The sequence below is a fragment of the Perna viridis genome, chromosome 10, assembly GCF_037379345.1.
Source record: "Perna viridis isolate PV_CMFRI_1.1 ecotype Kerala chromosome 10, ASM3737934v1, whole genome shotgun sequence".
Classification (NCBI taxonomy): Eukaryota; Metazoa; Mollusca; class Bivalvia; order Mytilida; family Mytilidae; genus Perna; species Perna viridis.
Window position 1 is genome coordinate 29620946 of NC_142454.1, and position 24201 is coordinate 29645146.

Genomic DNA, 24201 nt, shown 5'->3' on the forward strand with positions numbered 1-24201 from the left:
GTGTCTCTCTTAGGTATGATAGTTCAAAGATTTTCAAACCAAATAGTCAATCACTGCATCTTTTGTATCTTGAGTAGCTTTCATTTTCATGAATGTGTCCTAAATACAAAGCTGCATAAATTATGAGTTAAGGTCTTATGATATATGTGCATCTACAGCTCACGTCTTTGCTTTGTACATTCAAAGTCAAAGAATGACGTAGGTGAATGCTAGCATATTCATTTTAAATGACTACAATTTTCAATGTTTCATAAATCCGTTATTTTGATTGAGCATAATCTTCTAAGTTGGGTTTCATGATATTTCTGCTTTGTGAAATATGTGAACAGTCCAGATTTTTTTTTCACATTCCATACAAAAGATATTTTAGTTCTTTACTCGCACCTTCATATCGTTATATCAGACATACGTAGCTTTTTCCAACCTATTTGGTAGCAATATATAAATATGCAATTCATTTTTGGTTGTTTTTAAGTTTTTTTATTATTATTTTTATAATTGATTCTTAATTTACCATAATGTGTTCAGTTTGATCCGATGGAGCAGTGTAGCGAATAGTCGTCACATTCTGAAACGTTGTATATATATATATATAAGACTCTAAAGAAAAGTTAAATTCATAAGAAGTATTCAGTTTTTGTTTAATTATAAAATTAAAGGTCTATGTTCCTGTTCCAAGTGTAGAAGTTGTATCCGATAACTTACAGATGTTTGGTAATTCTCACGAAGTTCAAGTTTGACAAATTACATATGGACCACAAATCATTCTAACAATTGTGAAAGTTGACAATTTAGCATTATATTGGTGACTGATACCGAGATAGTTCGGTCAAAATTCTTCAAAATGCCATTTTGAGCATCGAATATGAGTGTGAACACTTCCTTCCAATTGACCTACATGGTCTCATATGTAGAAAATGTAGAAATTAAAAGTGTTAGTTTCATATTACTAACTGTGTATGAGTGCAAGCAGTTTTATTTTGCATTTTGGTATAAAACTATTGACTAAAATGCTTATTTCTTCAATATAACTTACATGTAAGTGATTGTGACACATATATTACTTTCAAAATTCTTAAAAAAAATGTCATATTCCAACATATGCATGAGTGCTCTCACTTTTAATTTCTATGAGGGTAAAAAAATAATGGCTAAAATGCTATTTTTTCAATATAACTATCATATGGTGGCTGTGACAAATTAATTTGAGTCAAAAGTTTTATTAATGTCGTATTCTTGCAAAATGTATGAGTGCGAGCAATTTTAATTTCCATGAGGGTCTAAAGTTTATGACTAAAATGCAAAAAATGTCAATATAAATATTATATGCGGTGACTGTGATCCATTATTTTGAGTCCAAATTCTTTTAAAATGTCATATTTTTGCAAAATGTATGAATGCGCACACTTTTAATTTGCTTGAGGGTACAAAATTATTAACTAAAATGCTAATTATTTCAATATAATTATCATTTACGGGCTGTGACAAATTGATTTGAGTCAAAATGCTTTAAAAATATCATATTATTGTAAAAGGTATGAGTGTAAACACTTTTTTATTTCCATGAGGGTCTAAAATTAATGACCTAAATGCTAAATTTGTCAAAATAAATATCATATGGTGGCTGTGACTTACGTTTAAGTCAAAATTCTTCAAAAATGTTATATTCTTGCAAAGTGTATGAGTGCACACACTTTTAATTTTCTTGAGGGTCTACAAATTATTACTAAAACACCGAATTTTTCAATAAAGGGGCTGCCACAAATTGATTGAGTCAAATCTATTCAAAAATGTCATATTCTTGTAGAATGTATGAGTGTACTCACTTTCAATTTCCATGGGTGTAAAAAATTAATGACTAAAATGTTGTTTTTTTTTCAACATAACTATCATATGGTGACTGTGACATATTAATTTGAGTCAGAATTCTTCAAAAATGTCATATTCTGGCAAAATTTATGGGTGCGAGCAGATTTATTTTTCTTTATGGTCTAAAGCTATTGACTAAAATGATAAATTTTTCAATATAAATATCATGCGGTGGCTTTGACACATTATTTTGAGGCAAAATTCTTTAAAAATGTCATGTTCTTCCTAAACGTATGAGTGTGCACACATATAACTTGCTTGGAGGTATGAAATTATTGACTAAAATGCTCATTTTTTTTCAATATAACTATAATATAGGGGCTGCGACATATTGCTTTGAGTCAAAATTCTTTAAAAATGTCATATTCTTGCAAAATGTATGAGTGCGCACACTTATAATTTCCATGGGAGTCTAAAATTGATGACTGAAATGCTAAATTTGTCGATATAACTACCATGTGGGTGACTGCGACTTATTTATTTCAGTCAAAATTCTTCCAAAATATCATATTCTTTTAAAGTGTGTGATGTGTGAACACTTTAATGTTCCATAAAGATCTAAAATTTCTGTATAAACTGTTTAAAATTGTCAATATGTGTATAAGTACTCTGTATCATACCGGTGTCTAGATCTGCAACCAAAAGACTTTAAACTTAGGAGAGTAGCAGGTAAGGCAGGCAATACATTTTTTTTTGTTATTACTGCATGCCATACATAAAAGTAAAAGATTGGAAAAAAATATCAAGTTTAAATATAGCAAGGCTTCCGTCCCGTCGTACGAATCGGGTGCTACGCCTTTTTTCAGAATCACGTACATTTCCTCTATGTAATTCAGTCAAAAAAGAATTCTCGAGCTAATGACGGTCAGAAATCTGTCAGGAATTCTTCTAATCCGCGTATCTGTTCTACCTAGAACAGTTCCTGACAGGAGGGTGTCAGGACCCATGACAGATTAAGACAGAGCTTTCCAAAGTCCTAACAGACTCTGACAAGGTGTGTCGCAGATCAGAACAGTTTCTGGCAGTTTAGAATTGTTCTTTGACAGCGAATCCTGACAGGATTAAAGAGAGGTCAGAAGTGATCGCAACTGTAGCTTGTTTATTCCTGGTCTGGTTTGACTTTTTTTTAAGTCCTCGTGAAAGTCATTCCCATAGTTTTTCAATCAGATTTCAGAACCTTTTACATTTTTTAAATGATAATGGGCCAAAGAGGGTCATCCTAAAATCATTTTTTATTGATAATGTGATTTGGAAGATTGATGCCTGCATTTTTCAATCAGATATAAGATATGTCCTACAGTTTTATTTATAAGGGATCATAGGGACCACGCCCCAAAAATTGACTTTTTTTAAATTTTGGTGCGATTTTAATTATTTTTATTGGATTCTGTATGAAAATCCCAGCTTCAAAAAAAGAGCTTTAAGATGTATGCTTACGGAATTAACCATACCATTTACTGACTTTTAGAGTGATCAATGCCCGAAAGCCCACTCAAGCAGACCTTTATACTTAAATTGAATTTTAAAATATTGTACAATATTGTCCAAATGAACTGTCAGTTCATAAGTTTAGTGTGTCAAATGTGGTATTGTGTCCACAATTGCCTCAAAAGAACAGTGTTTAACTGGCAGTGGTCATGTAATGCTGCTAGCTTGGCCAAGCTTTTTATGTATAGTCATCTCCAAAACCGTTTGGTTTAACAACATACGGACATGGGGTACAAAAGCGTTCAGAATGATAATATTTATCCGATGTCTAAAAGTGGTAAAAACCAGCTTATCCAAGTTTGAGTTATTGCCATTTTTGGATTTTTGTGTTGTTGTTGTTGTTGCGATTTTTTATTGTTTTGTTTTAAGAAAGATCTTCCCTTCAGAAACTACAGTACATAATTATATGATAGTTGGGATGATTGTAGATGTTGGTATCCTGCACAAAATGACTGTTCGGAATTTTTACTTATGAAAATACTTGACCGCTTTTACAATAAACTGAATGTAGCTTATCAAATCAGGTGAGTGGATCTGGCTTTCGAGAACCTCTAGTTTACATACGGTTTAAATTATTTTGAGAACTGTCTACCTTGTGCGAGTTGGGGTATACGTAGTACAATAACGCCTGTAACTTTGTCACCCCTCTAGGCCTTGGCTATAATACTATCTTTGCATGTACTTCCGTAACTGTTTAAGGACAACATGAAAAACACAACTATACCTCATAATGCAACAAGCGTTGTAGATAAGTATTTCCTTGCCTCAGCAATGACGTTGGCGTACCAATACAGCTAGAATGAAAGTGGAGAATTTAATGTTAATGTTAATGTTGTTTGTAACTTTGGAAAAAGTCTGAAACGATGGAGACCTTCTTGACATCTAGATATTGTTTAGGTAAGTCTACGGCATTTCCACTAGTTCCAAAATATATTTGGTGCAGCTTTTTTCCAGTGGAGACCGAATTTGAATTTGACGTATTTGACCTTTGTTCTCTTTGTCCGATTATAAACCTAGGACAAAACTGATTTTTCTTGTTATTGAATATCCATAATCTTAGCACGTTCTTCAATTTGTCGCTTAGCATATATTTTAATGATATATTACGCGTTGTACAATGAAATCATTAGAAGCATTTGCTTGCTTCACACATAACAGTCAAGGGTCATATTTCTTTCTTTCACATGTTTCCGGTAGAAAATTTGGAATTCAGATTATGTCTTGTTTTCATTGGTTGCTGTTTGCTTAAATCATAATGTTTAATGGAGGATACTGCGATTTTTTATTTTTACACCTTTCAATGGGAAGAAAAGTGCAATTTAATATGATTGAACTTGTGCCGAGACAGTTTTACGTGTTTTTACATGATGTCATTATGCACCTCCAATTTGATTTTCCATCTGGATGACTTTTGTGGTTTCCTGATGCAAAATACGGACTGTGTCATTGTCGACCAGGGGGGAACCCTCTATTTCCAACTATTTCTAACTCCCCGAAACCACCAAACAATGCTGAATGACATTTGATGACACGTTCACAAATTATTTACTATGTGATGAATTGTACACCTCCTACTTAGCTTTACATGGAGCCATTGTGCATTATTTATTTTGTTTTATCATACTGCATGCTTAAATCACTTCTTGCGTGTCCAACATGTATTCTGGGTAGGGTAGTGGGGTATTATCAAGTGAGCTTTCACAGTTTTTTTTCTAGTTTGTGTTACTTTAACACACATCTTAAATACGACAACTCTCAACAATAATATTCCTCTTGCATCACTTGTCTCAAAAAACACATCCCTTAACCACATAAAAATAAATTCCAATCTTACATTCAGTCTGCCACGGTATATTCATAAACATAAAATCTGCAATCCTCCTCCAGTCTCTCTCCTTCTTCTCTCCTTTTTGGCCACCTATCCTATTTTATTCCACTACTAAATTTCAATCTCCAATCTTTTTTTTTAAACTGAAAATCAAAGCCCTTATAAACTTTTCAACACCAATTTCACACCAACTATACACCAACTATTTTAATCATCATAACTTACATAACTGACCTAAATTAAGCACCAATCCAACACCAACTTAGCACCAATATCCAATAAATCAAAAACTTTCACAACCACTTTAAACAACATAATACATAGGTAACATGATACTGTAATTAATCATCTTTCCTATAGAAAATCGCTTAAAATCATAATAAAGATAAACTTCTGGATATAAGAATGACGGTACAATGACTTAATCAAAATATGCTTATCTAGACATGCACATACATATACAGCTCTACGTAAGTATTCTCACACACATGTACGACACGACATTTGACATATTAACTAGTGCAAGTGAACAGAAACAAGATGACTGATATTACATGTACGTGTACCTTATAAAGTACATAGACCAGTGGTGGAACCAGAGGGGATACAGGGGGTTAGCACTCCCTTTTTATTGGGAAATTCATCTTTAAGTAAAATTTTAAAAAAGGCAAGTAATATTCTAGCACCCCTGATGAACATCAACTGGCGCTCCTCCTTTATAAAGTGTCAGGATCCGACCCTGTAGACCTGTGATATAGTACCTGGTCCCACATGTTTACATATGAATCATTTATATATGTTCAACAAACATTTAAGATAAAGTCATGTTTGATGTACTATACGGTTGAAGTGATAATACAGTTAGATGATATAGTATATATTAAGTACACTAACTTAATGATCAAGGTACAATTAATACATATACATTGTATGTACATGCATGTATTGTACATACAGTTCACGTGTAAAATATGATGTCTCTGCATGAAATGTGCACTTAGCAGTATGTTGTATTTGAATTCTTCATTTAAACCTGCAAATTAAAAAATTTATATATATAGTGAAAAAGCCTGAGTAAGGTGCTTACAAATTAAAGTGCCAGACAATTAGCATAGACCTGTAAATAAATACATGCATGTCTTTGCGGTTAGGAGTATTTAATGATCGTATTTAAACAGTAATATATTTTCAGTAGTGTCCTTGGTAAAGATACCATGCATACAAATAACTATTAGATATCTAACTTTAACCTACAATCTTTATTAAGTTGTTTTGTGTCAGTAGACATGAATCAAAACCTGAAAAGTCGCTAATCGTTATATATATTTACCAATCATTTCATCTACACTTCCATTCTCGTTCAAGCAAAAAGCACACGTAGAACACACGTGTATGATACTTAAGAGGTCAATTTTTTTCGTATGTAGCTAGAACCATGACGCTATGGCGGTAAACACGGCGAGGATCTGCAACATTGTGTGGCTTATATAAACTACATATTTATGCAAATCATATACAAATATCAAGTACTGAAGTTACAGTTGCAAGAAGTCGCTAACAATATTTGCGACTTAAAAAAATCTAATCTGACAAATATACCAAACTCAATATTTGGGATATCTTTATATTTATCACAATTTCAATACATAAGTACAAAGGCGGATCCCAAGGCCCCTGATTAGAAAATACAAAGGCGGATCCAAGGCCACCTAATTAGACTATACCAAGGCGGATCCAAGGCAATTAATGAAGATAGCGTATTTTTGTATGTTTTATGTATACACAAAAACAAGCTTTTATACAGACTTTTGTGCGCCCCCTCCCTCCCAACACACATATTTACAGGTAATTATTGTCATTGTTCTTCAATAATTTTTTATCTTTGTTTTTCTTGAGTGTGTTGAGGAAAGTAACTGTGGTTATTTCTAGAGGTTATGAGGCATAAATAATGGGTAAATTCAATAAAACCTCTGCAGTTTTTTTCTTCACACGCCACACCTTATATGCATAGGCAAGGAAATAAATAAATCTGTATACAATGTATGTACTGCTTCTAAGTAAGGATGACTTATTTACTACTTTATTTGATTTTTTCACAAGGGAATGCCAAAACAAAAGAAATATCTGTATCTATATCAAATTGCACGATGTAACATGATAAATTATTTATACTGAATGAGGAAATTTTTATTTTTGATATTGAAGATCAATGATATACAGTACACAGGCCTACATATACTAAGTACTATATGTCTTTGCTGTCAAGGATAAACAAAATGGTTAAAAAAATATGTAAGATTTAAAACAGAGGTTTAAAAGGACTGTCTTTCTTTGTTAAAGACAGCGATTAAATTTATCATTGAGTCTTCTTTTCGCTTGAGTTAGATAAAGTTAAATACATATAGTACAATACATATATATTCACTTGTATCTGGTAGACTTTAATTCAAAATCTAAATTCCAAAACATCCGTTTACATTGTCACTCATTTAAGAACACGTTCATTTTTGAACTGGTGTTTTTAATATTGGTCAAATTGAGCTTAACATGTACTCCAACCAACTTGTATGTGATCCAATTCAAGTTGTTATATACATGTACTATACATCTATACATGTAACTATCATTTTGTGTATGCATAATTATGCATATTTCCATTTCTATTCGCACTAGCAAGTATCGATCCGTTATACATGTAGCATATCTGTAGCGAGAGAATTTTGTTACTAAAACAGCTGTTTAAATATATATATTATTAAGAATTTGAAATTACTTTCTACATGTAGCTTATTACATATGTGTTAGAGGCGGAAACACGAATTGGAAAAGAGCAACGCATTTCGCTACAGTAAATTTCATTTATTTCAAACAGACTTTTCCGAAAATGACCGACGCAACGGGTATGTATACGCCCATTTTAGTGGTAGGTCCGTTATACATGTATATAAGAGGCGTCCAGTTGATTGCCCAGTTGCTTTTTCACTTTATTTGGTTCTTAAAGGGAAACACTACATTTACATTAAGTTAGGCTCTATGAAAAATCCTACACATGTAACCAAAAATGAATTGTTTAGATATTTGTGAAAAGCTAACTTGTAAAACTCTTCTATCTGAAGGAATCAAGTGTTGATCATACACGGACTTTATTGATTTTTACCGATAGCTATTAATTAGCTCTTGACGCCACTCGGTACATATAGGTAAAGATTGGTCTGACTTTTAATGATGAGTAAAAATGAAACTTAAATATAGAAACAGTAGGCATCTTAGTTGCAGTATATATGTGATGGGGTTAATATTTACGAACAAAATATACCATGTACATATCACTATTTAATTAATTACGATCTACACTTTAAACTACATATGTCAAAGGGAATTTATTATTTTTTTTATAAATACAATATCATGACCAACATCCTGTGTTGTGATATGTAGCCATTGATTTCTTTCTCCCTCTAATATTTAAGAAATTTGGACACATTGCATAATCTTGTCTGACACCTTTAATCGCATCTGTACAAAATTGCCATAAGCCTTCATTTCTTAATCGAACGCTTGAAACAGATAATGTGAGAGATTGAAAAAAAACTTCTTGAATTTTGGGTATTTATAACAATATATAGTTACACAGTTACCTCCCTTAACACGTACTTAGTACTGACACAGAATGACAAGATTGGCAACGATTTTCATAAATGTTTGAACATTTGGACAGTTTCTTGAGGTCTTGAAATATTTTATAGCAGTGTTGATGCATGCACTTGCATTCATTTCAAATATTAAATAAATTTAATTTTCAGCTCGGAGGACTCGGATACGGGCACGGGATGTCTGAACTTCTTCAATGACTTGATAAATTACTAATGTTATTTTTTCGTATGTACATTGGAAATGATGCATACATGAGACTTTTTTTTTTATAAAACACTAATAAGTTCCTGACTAAATGAACTTTCATTCATTATAGGTTTTTTCAGGTCTATACTCCAAGTCACCTCAGAATGTTTGCGGTTTTTTGCGTTTATTATTTTAATTACTCGACGGTTCCTTTCAAAAACTTGTCATTTTATTCATGTCGTTCTGTACTACGATTCTCATACAATTATTTCTCGTTCTTACCTCCGAGATTGAAAAACTTCAAAATGTATTTTCCCTACGAGAATTTTGCACAGAACGTATTGTTTATCCGCCAACTTGGTTTATGGATATTTTGAAATGTTCCCTATTATCTCACAATTGAAGAGCTGAAATACCATGATTTCCCGCCATATTTCTGGTTCCCTGTTAATGTATTACTTTATGTGGTAAGACTCATATTAAGTACCAGTTGTAGCATTTTCATTCGGAACTTCTGGTTTTTTCTTTCACTACTATAGATACACATTAGTATTTTAGCAAATACGACGAAAATGTCTGTCATGCACCGAACAGAATTCCAGTAATACAAGGCCAATGATGGGAATACGTAAAAAAATGAAAGAAATTACATGGTATATTCATTATAAATTTTTAATAAGAATATGATGACTACCTATTGTATTTGGTTGCCCACAAACTAACAGGTTACATGACAACAGTTTCGTTTCCGATTAGGCGCCATGTCCGTTGCTAAATTTCAATTATATACAAAAAAAGTAAATCAGACAACTTATAATTATGAAGTTATTATGGCGCATTTGAGGGTTAACATTGATCCTGCTTGGTAGCCTTCATGTGACAAGAAAGAAAATGCCGTTCGCTGGGTTTTCTCATGACACATTTTGATTTGATTGTACTGCCCTGGTCAACTTGTATATATGATCTAACACAGCTGAATTATTTATATTTCATAGCAGAATATTGATATTCAGTATTGGCGATATTGAAGGTAACAAAATGGTATCGGTCACGGTTATAATGGTTCAGGGTGTGTGTGCAGATCTTTACCCTATGATTGCTTGTAGTTCCATAAAGTTCTGTAAGGAATAAGCATCATTAATATACATGTATATGTTGTAAATAATAGGTTTATGTCTATTAAGAACCTGATTATTACAAGGATGTGTACCCTATTTGGCACTAGTTCTTTATTTCATCTATAGACATACTTTCAAGGACAAAGAAGAAATTCAAATTACTTCTGATCAATCGTAAATCAAGGGTTAAAGGGTTGTCAGTCTTTGTATATGGTAACATTTAAATCTATCTTTAAATCTTAAGTCTTCTTTGCACTTGTGATAGATAAATATATTTTTGATTATTGATTGATGCACTTTTTAGGGCCCCCCTGTGGATCGCTATCCTTGTCGTGGTAGGGGGGCTTGCGTGCCTTAGTGATCCTAAGAGCTATGCCAGCTGGAGTTTTTTCTCCTGGTAGGGTTACCCATGCTGGAAAGGTCAAATGTTAGAGGCCAGACTAAAGCGATCCGAACATCGACCGTGGGCCCGATGTTTAAAATAAAAAGTGGGTTCACCTACTTATTTGCCGTGAGTTGCAACCCGTGAGTTATTGGTGGGCGAGGAGGTCCTAGTGGATGAAGGTCGTATCTAGACTCCAGTCGTGACGTAACCCCCGTGTCATCGATGGCTAGATGATCGAGGATACGGCTGTATATGCCACTCGGCTCTTAGGTCATCTAAACGGGAGATCGGATGGACCCGGTTCGATCAATCGGCTGGTCACGCCATGCCCTTCATTTGTCCACCTGCTTTACTGATGGCATTTTGTTAAATCCAATGTTTCTAAGATTTTCAAAAGCTTACAAATGGCAAATGAAGAAGGCGGTGGCTCATGGGTCAATCGAGTAGTACGCTGTCTATGCGCCATTGATAGATACGCTCTGTTCGAGTATGTCGTCTCTGGAATCCCTGATGCTATCTGCTGGAAATCCGTAGAGTCCTAGCATCGCCCGTGTTGGCACTCGGTGGCGGGTGGGGAACAGAGACGATGAAACTTACTACAACTTAACATGGCGACAAAAAACAACGGGGAGTCCAATGTTTCTTATTTAAAAAAACGAAAAAGTGATGTCTGCAATTCTTCTGACGAAAGTGATAAAAACTGGCCAAGATTTATTGTAATTTCTGCAAAAGATAAAGACAAAAATGTTAATGACCTTTCTCCTTTTTTAATACAGAAAACTATCAAGGGTGTAGCTGGTGATGTTAAAGATACAAAGAAAATAAGATCAGGAATTTTAATTGAATGCCTCAGACCTGGCCAATCATCAAATTTGTTAAAATTAACCAGGATTGGTGACCTTGATGTGGTTTCATCTGCACACAAGTCACTAAATCAGTCACAGGGTGTCCTTAAATACCGGGGTCGAGACCTCGACGCCTTGACTGATGAAGAGATCTGTGAGGAACTGAAATCACAAGGCGTTAAGTCAGTGAAAAGATTTACTTCTCGACGTGCAGATGCAACCACAGCAATGAGAACAATCCTGTTAACATTTAGTTCCACTTCAGTGCCATCTCATGTCTACATTGGTCCATACAGGACAGCTGTCAGTCTGTATATTCCTAACCCACTTCGGTGTTTTAAATGCCAGAAGTTTGGGCATGGAAAGGGCCAGTGTAGAGGAAAACTGTTTTGTTTCCGATGCTCTGAAGAAGGACACGAGGGAATCGACTGCAGAAAAGATCTGAAATGCAGAAACTGTGAGGAAGCTCACATGTCATCATCTAAAGATTGCCCTCTTTATAAGAAAGAAAAAGATATTTTAAAGATAAAAACTGAAAACAAAATTTCATATAGTGAAGCTCGCCAGAAGTGGTCCCTTTCCAACAATTTTCTTGCATCTGGCAAAACATCTTATGCTAGTGTTGCAAAGCGTGCTTGTCTGTCCTCGACTGTTGAGGTGCAGACGATCATGAGTTGGAAAGAGGATATCAATGGTCTTGCCAAACTGCCCACTGAGGTATCCACCAAAATAATGAAACCATCCAAAAAATGTTTAGAGGAAATTAAAAAGGCCAGAGCTAAGAAATCTCACCAATGTTCCCAGACTCAGTCATCCCAAAATTCCGGATCATCTTCAAAATCATCTCCATCATCACAACAGTCATCGTCTTCCAAATCTCAACAGAATGTCCAACCCCCAAAAAAGTTGGGGAATTATTGTGTGGAGGACTTGGAGAAATCCAAGTCTAGGCGACAGATTGTGTCGCCTTTGGTGTCGGACTCGGATTCCGAATCTGACATGGAAACAACAGATCATGGACTTTGTCCAGGTAAAAACTGGCTGGGTCCCGACCTTGATCAGATTGACCAAACAGATCCTGTTGCCATGAAAAAATACAAGGAGCAGCGCGCTCAGTCAATTCGAATTGACCTTAATGGTGGCACTCGTACTAGAAGGTCATCGATTCGTGGTCGCGGATCCAAGTCAGAGAAAATATCCCCCATTCGTCACCCATAAAAATGGCCAAATTACTTCAATGGAATCGTCGAGGTTTAAAGGCTAATATTTTGGAATTAACTCTTCTTGTTCAGTCTATTTTACCAGTTGCATTATGTCTCCAGGAGACTCATTAAAAGAAACGGATCAAATTTCCGTAAAAGGATATACAATGTATAGTACATTTGCTGAGGCAAATGAACGAGCTGCTGGTGGATCTACCATTTTTATTAGGGACAGAGTAATACATAGTTCAGTTCCTTTAACTACCGATCTACAAGCAGTGGCCGTTCGGTTATCCCTTGATAAAATCATAACCGTTTGTTCCATTTACATTCCCGCAAATTCAATTTTGTGCAGAAATAAATTAGTTGATTTGGTTAAGCAGTTGCCCAAACCATTTATTATTTTGGGTGACTTTAATGCTCATAATCCTTTATGGGGAAGTAATCATACGAATGATAAAGGTAAAAAAGTTGAGGAGCTCCTTCAGCAAGAAGATTTGTGCATATTTAATGACGGATCTTCAACGTTCCTTCATTCAGGCAATGGATCGTATATTTCTATTGATTTAAGCATTTGTGATCCTCTCGTACTTTCAGAGTTTACATGGCGAGTTCATGATGACTTGTGCGGGAGTGATCATTTTCCAATTATTTTTGAGCATTTATCCTCCAAAACGGAGGAACGTCAACCTCGTTTTAAACTTGAGAAAGCAGATTGGGCTTCATTTGAAGCCCACTGTCTTGAAGAATTACGATAAGAAACGATGAAGGATGTTGAAGATCCCATTTTATTATTTAATGAAAGACTGACATCAATTGCTAATAAAACAATACCTAAAACCTCGACAAATCCAAAAAGGCCTAGTAAACCATGGTTTACTGATGAGTGCGACAAAGCGATCGAAGAACGCAACAAGGCCCATCGCCGGTTTGACAAAAATCCTACACCAGCAAATCTGTCAAACTTCCGAATATTTCGAGCAAAAGCTCGACGTACATGTAAACAAGCCAGACGAACCTCTTGGAAAAATTTTGTTTCTAGTATTAAATCTCACACTCCCCTCAATAAAGTATGGAATTTTATTAGAAAAGTAAAAGGAAAAAATTCGAATTCTTCAGTGAAACACCTAAAAGTTGGTAATACCACTCTAACCACCGAAAAAGATATCGCCAATAAGCTAGCTGAAACATTCGCTAAACATTCATCCTCAACTGACTACAAACCGGATTTTCAAAAAATTAAATCATCTGCAGAAAAGACAAAATTAAACTTCAAGTCAAATAATGCTGAATCCTACAACTCTCAATTTTCTATAGAGGAACTAAAATCGTCACTGGCTAAAGCCCACGATACAGCTAGTGGGCTAGATAATATTCACTATCAACTTTTGAAACATCTTCCTGATCCATCTCTACATACACTTCTTGCGTTAATGAACGAGATATGGACTTCTGGTAACGTTCCGTCCATCTGGAAAACGGCTTCAGTAGTCCCTATTCCAAAACCAGGAAAAGATCATACGGATCCTTCAAATTATCGCCCGATCGCATTGACAAGCTGCGTCTGCAAGACAATGGAACGAATGGTCAATGATCGCCTTGTGTGGTTCCTTGAGAAGCACAACTTACTCACTAATATTCAGTGTGGTTTTAGGCAAGGCAGAAGTACTCTTGACCATTTAGTGCGGTTTGAAACGCTCATCAGAAATGCATTTGCTAAAAATGAACATGTTGTTTCGGTCTTTTTCGATTTAGAAAAAGCCTATGACACGACGTGGAAATACGGTATTTTAAAAGATATATTTGATATGGGGTTGAAAGGAAGACTTCCTCTGTTCTTGTCTAATTTTTTGTCAGATCGTCATTTTAATGTGAGGGTAAATTCGACTTTTTCTGAGGAGAAGGAACAGGAAATGGGAGTTCCTCAGGGAAGTATTCTTTCTGTCACTCTCTTCAGTATTAAAATTAATAGTTTAGCCCAAGTTTTGAAGGACAATATTGACGGTTCCTTGTATGTAGACGACTTTTTGATCTGCTACAGGGGACAAAATATGAGTAATATTGAAAGGCAGTTACAACTTTGCCTCAAAAGAATTGAGAAATGGGCTTTGGAGAATGGGTTTAAGTTTTCTACATCTAAAACTGTTGGTATGCACTTTTGTCGAAAGCGAAAGCTGCATCCGGACCCAGATCTCTTTCTGTATGGTAATAAAATCAAAATAGTAGAAGAAACAAAATTCCTTGGTTTACTTTTTGATAGTAAACTTTCTTTTCTTCCCCATATCAAATTACTTAAATCTAGGTGTCTTAAGGCACTAGATATTTTAAAAATGGTGTCCAGTACCGATTGGGGTGCTGATACCTCAATTTTATTAAATTTATATAGATCTTTGGTTAGGTCTAAACTTGATTATGGATCTATTGTTTATGGTTCCGCCAAAAAATCTTACCTTAAAATTTTAGACGCTGTTCACCACCAGGGGTTGCGACTTTGCCTTGGTGCCTTCAGAACCTCTCCTATTGAGAGCCTTTATGCCGAGGCAAATGAACCCTCCCTTGGAGACAGACGTTTGAAATTAGGTCTTCAATATGTAAGTAAACTTATGGCCTACCCAGATAGCCCTGCCTACGACTGTGTCATTAACCCTATTTATGTCGACATTTATCGAAAACATGAAAGCAAAACCCCTCCTTTTGGAATTCGAATAAAACCTCATTTGGAAGCAATTCATCTGGAGACCAATGCAGTGACACCTATTGTTACTTCGAAATGCCCTCCATGGGAGCTTCCACATCCTTCTTTCATTTTTGATCTGCGTGAATATAAAAAGTCCGATACCAATCCTTTATTTTTACAACAAAAATTTTCTGAAATTAAAGCAAATTATCCGGATTTTTCGACAGTGTATACAGATGGCTCAAAAGATGGCGATAGCGTTGCATGTGCTGCTGTCCATGGTGACAGAACTGTAACTGAACGGTTGCCATCGAGCGCTTCCATATTCACAGCTGAAGCTCGAGCCATATTGTTAGCACTTAAATTGATTACTCAATCTAATCTGTCACAGTTTATTATTTGTTCTGACTCTTTGAGCTGTCTTTTGGCAATTAAGAATCACAAACTGAAAAACACTCTTATTTTACAAATTTTGTATTTTATTCATCGACTTCGGGTATTTGATAAAGAGATTGTTTTTGTCTGGGTACCCAGTCATGTTGGTATTCAGGGGAATTCAGTTGTAGACAGGGTTGCCAAAAAGGCATTAAATGAAATAATAAAGGACGTTAGTTTGCCATACACCGATTTTAAACCTTTAATAAGGAAATATATTTTAAAGATGTGGCAGGACCGATGGGACGGTCTTGAACACAACAAACTCAATTCCATAAAACCCGATCTAGGCGTTCATCAATCCGGGTCGGGTAATCGCAAAGAGCAAGTGGTCATGACTAGATGCCGCATTGGACATTCTAGATTTACACATGGCCATTTGCTTGTTGGTGATCCTCCACCTGAGTGTATACCATGTGATTGCCCTTTCTCTATCAAACATGTTCTTCTAGATTGTGTGGATTTTGCCAACACCAGGCAAAATTATTTTGACTGCGCCAATATGTTTGATTTGTTCAAGACCGTTTCATCTAAAAACATTATCGATTTCTTGCGGGACATCGGTTTATTTAATAAAATCTAAATTGGATACCTTCCTTAGTTTTTCAATATTTTAAATGTTTTATCGAATTTATGTTTCTATATGTATTTTATGTCTTAGGTTCACCTTTTATGTACCTTTTTATATGTAAATAGCTGCTTGTTTTAATTTCATTTTTTTATGAAGAGACTTTGATCTTGCTTTTAATATTTCCATTTCATTCAATGTTCTTGCCGTGATATGGCCCTAGTCGCCGAAACGGCATTAAAAGGTAACAATCAATCAATCATCACTTTTTAGGGTACAATGTACTATATGTTCACCTGTATCTGCTAGACCTCATGTGAAGGGTAAACATTCTTATTTTAGTTGTCTGTCAAGTAAGGGGCTCAAGTCATAAACAAACAAGGTAACTTTTAGATGAGTACAGTTTAGGGTATACAGGAAGATGTATACATAAGTCTGTGTTTGTTTATTACAAAGTACTTTTTCTACATACTATCTTTAAAGGATATTAAGAATCTAACACCTGTACGGGTGTAAGATAGGGAAATCTCAGACACCCGAAGATAAGATTTAACCTAAATTCTGTGGCAACATCCCTTCGGCTCCTGCATATGGAGTGTTCATATCACAACTCATACGTTATGCCAGAGCTTGCCGAAATTACGCAGACTTTTTGTATCGCGCTATAATTCTAACAAATAGGCGTCTGGAACAGGGTTATGTTGCTACAAGATTGAAGTCATCACTACAGAAGTTTTATGGTCGTCATCATAAACTCGTGGATCGTTATGATGTATCCATCAGCACCATGAAAACCGGTGTAGACGCAAGAGGAAATGAAAACTTAGACATTTGAACAAATCAGATTTACTGTAACGATCCATGATTTCATGATGATGACCGTAAATCTTCTGTAGTGATGGCTTTAGTCTTGTAGCAACATAACCCTGATCCAAAAGCCTGATTTTTAAGTAGTCTCAAAAAGTCTGCGTAGTTATGACAAGCTCTGGCATAACGTTTCGATATGAAATCTCCATACCCATATGCTAAAGGGATGTTGGTATTGATTAATTGAAAGATAACAATACGGAATAAAACGTCATTGCGTTTGTCCTATAGTTCGGTCAATAGTTTTCCTGTATCCCACCGAACTATTAGTGTAGGTCAAGATATGAGGCTGACTTCACAGTTTCTGTAGTATACTTTACCCTTTTGTCCACATCGGCACTAAATTGTCGACATTCCTGTACTTTAGACTTAATCCGACCATGCTACTTGGCCCCGTTTCGCCAAAAAGAAAACAGATCTAACCTTGCTTCTTGAATGAACGTGAAACTTATCGAAAAAATAAATGTACAAACTTCGAGGTCGATGACTGGGACCAATTTAAGTATTTAATAACTTTTTTAGGAAATAATTTCCAAAATGTTAGAAATATGCATATCTAAACTCGTTTGTTCAGGAAATATTGAAACAAGAGACCCCACTAACAACTTGCATGCATGCACTATCTAGGACAAAAATTCTTAACAAGCGGTCTTTAATAGCACACTTGAATATTTAATTCTAAACAGACCTTAGTATATACACTAAAGGTGCACTATACAGTTACATTAAGGCGCACTGTTTCGCACACCAAGTTACCCAAGTTATCAAGTTTTGTAAAACATAAAATTAAATGTTGAAATGTGGTGGATATATTGTTCAAATGTAGATAAGCATTTATACATAGACAGATGTGATATATATTATGGTAAATAGGTGTAATTTAAATAAAGAATGGTACCCGGAAATTTCAGTCCCGTGTCGTATTAGGTTCTCTCCTCAGCATCAGATGGCTGATTTTCAAAATACCTTATTTCGCACGGGACTAAAATTGTGAGAGAATGAATCAAAAAGGGTTTTATTATTTTTACTCCATGCATGCTTTCGTCCTGTGGTAATGTCTATAAGTGCCTGATATTTAAAAAAAAAACAACATAGTTTTTGGTTATTAGTTTTGGAAATGCACCCTAATTTATACTAAAACTCAGTAATTTTTCAGTTTGTTACCATGGCTACTGGATTTTGTAAGAATAATCACTAAATTACTTACATATGGCGTGAACCTCCACACACCAAGCAATTAAAAAAATATGCATTATTTTATGACAAAACATTAGAAATTTCTGTGCGAACTGCCTCAAAACAGGTTTATTTCAACAAAATAGGATCAAATTTTCAGAAATGACCTAACTGTATATCATATTAATTTAATTTTGTTTTAGTTTATTTTCAAATATTTCAATGAAAGATATTGTTCACGGCCGAAAACTCTTTTTGTTTATATGTAGGTGAATATCCTATATGTCAGAGTACTTCCTTAATTCACCTTAGTGAATGGTCGTACTAGTCCTATTAAAGTTCTTTTTTTATAATTATTTTTGCTTATTTGAAGTGTATGAGTATACTTCAGTAACAGCTATAATGGTATCATGTCAATGTTTTGCACCAATCTAGTTATTCCTCGGACAAAACATGAAGTTCATAATTTGTGTTGTTTATTTAATTGAATGCTTGCCTTTTTTCATCTTTTCATCCTAGTTGGGAAAAAAACAACATTAAATCACAGACACAGTGTATGCCGGAAAATAACACAATTTGAGCAATCTTTACAGACTGAATTAAATTCCAACAGACAAAATGAACAACTTATATAAGAATATTTTCCACAATTATTTAGTTCTCGTTCAAAAATAAAATGTTTTGTTTTTAATTGTAACGATAATGAATATTTAATCGAAAAGTTGTTAACATTTCTTGTATCAATTACATCGCTATCCATACTGAAAATGTTAATCCTATGTCATTCTTGCATGGGAATCCCAGTGAATGGTAAATTTCGTCAAATTAATTGAAAGACACTGATCAACATATTATCTCTCATACTTGATATTGAGAAATGATTTTTGTAAAGTTGATGCTCCATTTTTCAATTTTTGCTTATCTGTACAGCCCACCAAATATGAAAAATAATACTTTTCTTCTTGTTGTTTAACTCAATTCATATATTCTATCTATATATCAAATCAATATTTATCGAATTGGTTCCAACCAGTAACAAATAAAGACAGTCATGGTATAGCCTACACTGAACTCTTTATCTGGTATATGCACGTATAGAAATATATGAATTTGTCTTACTTATTCAAGTCTGAAGAAGGCAAGAACACTATTTTTGAACCTTTACAATGTTTTGTTTAAATCAATTTTTTATGTATAATCATTTTGAGGTAGTGGACCAGAAAGGCTAATAGTGTTTCGAGTTATTTGATTTAGGCTCAGCATCTGTGAAGTGAATTTCGTGATCAAATACCATTTTATCCGAAGTGACTGGAAACAATTACATATACACTGTAAACTCTATATAGATTATGATTTAATCTAAATACCTATGCTAAAATAAAAATAAAAAGGCAGTTACAACCAATACTAAAACGATTAAAAAAAAACAGTAAATGATCTGATTTTTTAAATATTTTTTTAGTTGTGTTGATACTCTAGGAAGGGCGATTCATTTAAATCTAAAAGCATAATTACTGAGATATGTCATGTATTAATTACTACTGTTATCATGATTATTAAATGCATGATGTTGATCCAATAAACATCAATCTTATACACATCAATAGCGCCTGTTATTATTGTTATTATTTTGTTTATATAATTGCCGCAATCATGTAGGCTGTTATAAGTATAGTATATTATTTAAATATCCAGTAATGAGTAAAATTGGTTTTGAAAAACAAAAATCCCTATAAGCGGAATCCGGAATGTTTAAGTTCTCTATCTTCTGGTCAAGCAACTATTACCTCATCTCCAATGTGCCGCTTGCTTTCCGGAGAAACGGTACCTATTCATTCAAAAGCATTTTGTGTGGACGTGGCTAGATATGTACCATTTTACCTTTCACAATCACGCAATCAAGAGACAATAATTGTCATTTAAATGTAAGACATTTGAATACACTTGTCAATTCTGTAACCAAAGCAGAATGTAAATACAATTTGGTTCGGAAATTTGACAGTTCTAACATCATTGGGAATTTTTCAGACCATTCTATAAGTTTACGTTATCTTCCCTGTTTCAATTTGATCCGATGGAGCAGTGTAGCGATTAGAGTCGTCAAATTATGAGACGTTGTATAATATTGATTTGTTGTGACATGCATCATTAATTTGTTTCTCTATCCTACATAATAACACCTACATGAAATATCCCGCACTACCATACATCGTGTACTAAGTTACAGCCCTAGATTAATCGTACGAGGAGAAACGACCCGGCTAGCGAAAGCTATATTTTTATATAGCCTAGCTGACCGAGTGGTCTAGGGAACTGGACTTAGTGCAGGCGGTGTTGCCATAGATGTTACAGCGGTACAAGTTCAAGTCCCGCGGAGGGAAAGACCAAAAATTTGCTTTGCAAATTTGACAGTTCTAACATATATATATATATTGAATCAGGGCTAAATATTATATACTGCAATTAAATTTATAAACAAGCAAAAAAAGGAGTCTTACTAATTAAAAAATTCTATACCGCTTCTGCATGCAGTAACCTATCGTAATATACCTCAGCAAACGAACGCTTTACACAGCAACCAATAACCATACTAATGATTTTCAGACTTACGTCAAGCTGAAATCGTAATATTGATGTTTCACCTAATGTTACAAGTAGCAAACGCCATTTTGTTTTATCACTAGACTCAAAGGGAACATAAACTAAACACGCAGAGCAAACATAACTAGGAGTTAGATTAAAAACATTTATTTATTCATATAAACTCACACCTAAGCAACTAGTATTCATATCTATATTAGTAATGTTTTATGTTTGTGAAGTCCCTTTCTTTGTTTTAGTTCGTTTGAACCGGAAAACTTATTAATGAAATAACCTGCAAGGTGAAATAAACTTTTTTCAAAATGAAATATTGGTTGGTGTACGAAGGGGTAAACAAATTGCTACCATCAATACTATCCTGTCAAGAGGTCGGTGAATAAAAACGAAATATCCATTATTTTCCGCAAATATATTCTTATTACCCACATGCAGGCTTCAAATCAAAAACTACCCTAGTATCTAGTAACAAAATGTACTTTCGTAACAGGGCAATGTGAAAGATTCGAGTTTACCAGCCAGAAAGTTCAATACTTTTACTCATTTTAATTTACTACAGCTTAAATCTGTTCAGAACCTATTCCTTCGACACCTGGGAACTATTAGTAAAATTTATTTTTTTTAATCTCAAGAAAGAATTCCTATTTCCTGACCTTTCAAAAACATGGTACAACTATAAAATGTAATGAATGTCTTTTTGCTTTTTTCTTTTGGCTTGCACTGGGTGTTTAAGATTTATATCGGCGATATGAAGTAAAAAAACAAATCAATTAGGATACTGTTTCGTTACGTACAATACAATCAATTGTGGCAAATAACGAAGTGTTGTTCCTTCTATTTTGTTTGAGTTGCATTTATTGCATTATTCGTATTGTCTTTTTTTAAATAAATAATATTCATGCTTTCCGTTTTCAACTAAACTAATAGTTTTTGTTGTAGCCAGTACAGGAAATTATAGACATGTTCAGTGGTGTTCTTTTGAGTTTTCCATGTTTATTACAAATTTTGTCAAGAATTCAGATGGTTATATAAAACTCAGAGGTACTAAACAATTTTGTTTAGTATTATATGAATATCTTTGCAGATATACCAAATATTCATAGAATGAACCAAATGGGAACTTGTATTTGAACTAATGGAGAAAAGGAACTTTCAAAGCTGCTTTTTAAATAGAAAATTCAATATTTTACTGCCAATGTTAGATATAAAAAATTATTTCAGAATGTGTTTTTTTTAATATTTAGATAGTAGCTTACTAGCAAAAGGAAGTAAGTCATACAAAAATGGTAAAACATTTTTTTCTTAAAATAATGATTAACTTTTGACCTTATTTTGTCAGAGACGTGACCACAATCGATGAGTATGACATCGATATTTCGATACGCCTTGAATGAGTAATCAACGGAACCAAGGTTATATAAGATTTCCATCCATATATAATTTAGCCGTATTATATTCCGGTGCATTAAATTCTTACAAATTGATAGCCTGCTATCCTACTATTAACTTAAAATCAAAGTAGACTTACTATGTAGTATAAAAGTTAGTGAGCGATGTAAATGTATGATAGAAAACACCTAATTAAGAAACTGCTTCAAAAAAGTTTTGAAATTGATGATATCTAAAACACAGACACTTTCTTTTGGAAGATATTCTTTCGATAAAACCAAGTCATATAAGATGTGACGTTAAAATAATTGATTTTTCAAGGCATTTCTTTTTTCGTCTTTTTTTTTTCTTGTTCACTTTTGGTTATTTGTTCATTTCACTGTCAGCAAAATGTGGCATTTTAAAATCATTTTAATAAACCATCACAGATGGTTACAGTCAAAATAAAACCACAACAATGTTATGATTTCTAAAAAAGACAACAATTAACTTGAAACCGTTAAGCCAATGCTCACTTAAGTATAAGGAACAAATCAAAACGAGAAGACAAACGTCAAAATACAAAACTGTTAGGCAAATATTGTATTATCATTGCAAAGGTTCGAAACCAAAATTCATAATAATATATTCGAAGCCTATTTCAAAATATCAAAGTATTGAGAAGGAATTGAGATAAAACCTGTTACGTAAAATCTCCATTGAGACTGTTTACCAAAATTTTGATCGAATCGGTTAACTTGGACACGTAATCGTACAGAGCAAACATGTGTAGTGTATAAAAAATGTGAGTACTACGTAGCAATGCGAGGAAATAAATAGATAACTATAAATTATAAAAACAAAAACTGAATACATCGTAACGCAGTACGCTATTATTATGTTAAAGGTATGACTAGCTATAAGATAATAAAAAAGAAATCACTGCAAAATGAAATACAATTCGTAGACTAGGTTTGTATAATGTGTTCAAAACACGGTTGGATTTGAATATATGTATTTTATGTGTGTAGCGTACAAGCGCAAACAATACAATAATCCATAATTCATCAAATGCATTATTATTATTCCTTATAAAAAATGAGATAATAAGCACTTTTCAGACAGTGGTATTCTATAATCATAAAAACGTAGTAATATTTCCTGATAATACTATTTTTATAAGCATTTCCTTCCTATCAATGGAGACTCTTAAATCTCAGACAATACATTTAAAACGTTATATATATATTGTAAAGCATTGTAATTACAAACCATATTTGACCACTGCAATTTCATATTTAACAGATGAAAACTATAAAAAAATTGTATTTGTATAGGATAGTAAATATATGTCTTTTATTACTCAGTATAACTTTATCTGTTCCAACGCGTTTAGTATTGGTTATCGCCGTTTTTTTGTTATTGTTATTATTTCGTAACATTATTTGTTTATGCTGGGATTTGGCCAGAGTAATATATTACATTTTGAGAACAAAAAGAGAAGAAAATATAATTTTGGTGAATTCTTCGTAAAAAAAGTTCCAGTATTTACTTTTTAAAAATGCTGCTTATCATGATGCTGGTATTGCTGATTCTCCTGCTTTAAAACAACATCCTTGCAGATTCAAACATTTAATGTGTCGTACAGATACTATAAGTTTTTAATACAAAAAGTGAAATTGGTGCATAATTACACCACATCACGTCATGCATGCAGATATGGTGGCGGAACCATTTCTAAAATTCTGTATAAATTAACATGAAGAGGTATGTTCGACTATTGATCTCGGAAAAAGTATATAAGCTTACAAATGACGAAAATAAAAACGATAAGATATTACATAATAGGCAAATGGTGGGTAAGATTTTGCAATACAAACAAGAAAACCGCTTTAACATTTCACACTCAAGGCTTTTTCGAACGAGTCATTACTAAT

The 24201-nt window shown here is 33.8% G+C and overlaps 1 protein-coding gene and 1 long non-coding RNA gene across 2 annotated transcripts in view; one reads left to right on the forward strand and one right to left on the reverse strand.

Annotated features, from left to right (window-relative positions):
* The window catches only part of LOC148605292 (uncharacterized), a 73803-nt gene that overhangs the window by 16080 nt on the left and 33522 nt on the right, over nucleotides 1-24201 (forward strand). The gene's annotated exons all lie outside the window — the stretch shown is intronic.
* LOC148605294 (uncharacterized) lies at nucleotides 460-5681 on the reverse strand. The gene is made up of 3 exons (XR_015915746.1): nucleotides 5411-5681; nucleotides 4082-4151; nucleotides 460-568 (listed from the first exon to the last, which is right to left on the reverse strand). It is a non-coding gene; the product is annotated as an uncharacterized LOC148605294 (long non-coding RNA).